Here is a 3,275-nt window from a genome sequence, read left to right as displayed (position 1 = left end):
TGCTTTCTCCCTCACTCACTCACTCCACACCGGGTTGCCAGAGTGGAGCAACTGATTGCAGTTCACTCTCTCCCCTCAAAATCACTCTGAACCAGGTCCAGTGCGTAGAATATAGCTAGAAAGTCTAAAAGTGTCGAAAAGTAAATAACACAGTCAATGTAGATCGTAAATATCAAATGAATTATAATTATTATGAATTAATTAAAATTGTTACGATTATTTAAATTTTCTCAATAGGTATAATCCATCCAGACAGTTTCTATACCACTTATCCTTCAGGGTCACGGGGAACCTGGAGCCTATCCCAGGGAGCATCAGGCACAAGGCGGGGTACACGCTGGACAGGGTGCCAGTCTATCGCAGAGAACAATCACACACACAATCACACACCCATTCATACACTACGGACACTTTGGACATGCCGATCAGCCTACCATGCATGTCTTTGGACTGGGGAGGAAACCGGAGTACCCGGAGGAAACCCCCGCAGTACGGGGAGAACATGCAAACTCCGCACACACAGGGCAGGGAATCGAACCTCCAACCCAGGGAGGCATGAGGCGAACGTGTTAACCATTAAGCCACCATGCACCCTTAATAGGTATAATAATAACTATTATTATTATTATTATTAATAATAATAATAACAAAAATAATAATCCCAAACAGGGGGGCACGGTGGCTTAGTGCTTAGCACGTTTGCCTCGCACCTCAAATCCTGACCCTCCACCCTGTGTGCACAGAGCTTGCATGTTCTCCTTGCATGCTTCAGGGGTTTCCTCCGAGTACTCCGGTTTCCTCCCTCAGTCCAAAGACATGCGCTGTAGGCTGACTGGTATTTCTAAATTGTCCGTAGCGTGCAAATGGATGTGCAACTGGCACCCCGTCCAGGGTGTCCCCCACCCTGTGCCCCGGGTTCCCTGGGATAGGCTCCAGGGTCCCCTGCCACCCTGTGTTGGATAAGCAGTATGAAAAATTGTTGGCTGGATGAATTATTGTGATTATTCCAATCAATGGCATGAGTGATAGGGGCATGAACCTACATAATACAAATTTTTAAGGCAACGATTCAGTATCCACTGATACGACTGACTCGTCTCTGATACAGTATGATATGATATGGTACAGTATGATTTGCTTAGTAGCCTCCCATAGTAGCCTATTTGACCAAATTTGATCGGAGCTTACTGTTAATCTGCAAATCATGTCCGCATGATCAGTTTGAAAATTAGGAATTATTGGGGGGGGGGGGGGATAATAATTGCTTTATCATCAACTATAATCTTTCAGTTGATTGTGAATTAATTATTATAAAAAATAATCAATTTATGATTGTTGCCTTAATTTATCAATCGAAGTCATTATATCTTTAATAGACTATATGTGGCCAAATGTTTGTGGACACCTTTCACCATTTCAGATTTATAGACATCCACTCTTTTGGGAAGGCTTTCCGTTAGATTTTGGCACGTGGCTGTGTGGATTTGTGTTCATTTGGCCACAAGCACATTAGTGAGATCAGGCACTGATGTTGGGTGAGGAGGTCTGGGGTGCAGGTTGATGTTCCAGTTCATCCTAAAGTGAGGTTGAGGAACACTGTGCAGGACACTCAAATTCTTCTACTCCAATTTTGGCAAACTTCATAGAGTCTTCATAAATCTTCATAGAGCTTGCTTTGTGTACTGTCATTTGTTCATAAAGCATTGTCATGCTTTAACAGGTTTGAGCCTCTTAGTTCCAGTGAAGGGAAATTGTGAAGTTACAGCATACAAAAACATCCTACACAATTATTTGTTTCCAACTTTGTGCCAACAGTTTGGTGAAGAACCACATATGCATGTGAAGGTCAGGTGTCCACTTTTGACCATATTGTATTTCTAGCAGATCAACGGAATTATAAATAAAGCAAACCCTGATAAATACCTCAATCTTGATCCACATTCCACGTTTCCAATACCACCAGCGTCAGAACAGAGTGAAATTACATCTGCTTGCCCAACTGTATTATTCTTTAAATCAAACCTAATAAAAATAACCTTTGTTGATGAAAACTCCTCGATCTGGCAACCCCGGTGGGAGCGTTGCGATGCTGCCTCTGCAGGGGGAGGAGGTGATTGGAGCTCGGGGATCAGATGGGCTTTTCTTGGCCCTGGATTTTAAAGAGACCTGACTTATTAAAAGATACATATTTAAACAAGCTCTTCAAAAGTTTACTATATATATATATTATATATATAAATAAAGTAAATAAGCATTTTCCTCCCTTTGTACAACATACTAAATACTAACTAGTCTCATTTCCAGGATTTGCAAATCAGTGACAGTTAAATATATAATAAACCAGAGATTCTCAGCTCAAGTGCAGTTTGGACAAGGAACATGTAACAAGGAAATGAAGTGATACTAGTTTATTGCTGTATAATATTGTATCAGTAAGAAGTAAAAGTGATGCATACCAGGGGAGAGCAGGATACGCTGAAGAAAGATGAGCTATGTGCTGAATAAATAAAAATGTTGTTATTTAACCTGTGGACATTTTTGCTACTGTTGGTTTCCACTGCTGCAGATGCTTCCTAAACCAACCGCATTTCATGGCAGTGTTGTACTGAGATTACTTATGTCCTATTTACAAAACAGCATAAAGGCAGCGGTCTTTTAACAGTAAGTTTGGACAAAGTTTATGGAGCATTGTATGTGTGCTTCCTACAGAGGGCAATCGCATCATTCTGTTTACCAGACAACAAATCTGTAAAAGGTTTAAAAAAATAAAAAATAAAAAAAAAACAGCAGATTTTAAAAAAAACAAACAAACCCCAAAACTTTTTTTTTTTGTGCAACAATAAAAAGGGCAGCTCTGACAGTAGTTTCATCTGTGAGGTTTATATTAATGTACTTATTTTAATATGTACTGATAGCATGCATAGGGACAGTGAACGCTCCAAAGAAACATTTAAACACGTGTGAAATCACTGATATAATGACGTTTTCAGTATAGGACTAACAGTGCGAGGTAAAACTGTAAAGCTTCAGGTTTTCCGGCACAAGAAAGGCTTCAGGACGGAGGAGTTTGCGGTTCGAGGGTTCTCATTAACGTGACGAGTGTAATTTTTTTGAGATAGGCTGGTGAGGGAATGACTGTTTATAGCTGCTATAACATAAGTGATAAACAGGAACTAACTAGTGTCACTGGCTTTCCACAACAGTAACTGTAACTATAAACAAGTATAAAGTATGATTTATTGTTTAATAAATAAAAAAACTGTAATAATTGGCAA

The sequence above is a fragment of the Ictalurus furcatus genome, chromosome 23 (genome assembly GCF_023375685.1).
Source record: "Ictalurus furcatus strain D&B chromosome 23, Billie_1.0, whole genome shotgun sequence".
Classification (NCBI taxonomy): Eukaryota; Metazoa; Chordata; class Actinopteri; order Siluriformes; family Ictaluridae; genus Ictalurus; species Ictalurus furcatus.
The sequence above is the reverse complement of the archived record's forward strand: the minus strand, read 5'-3'. Positions refer to the sequence as shown.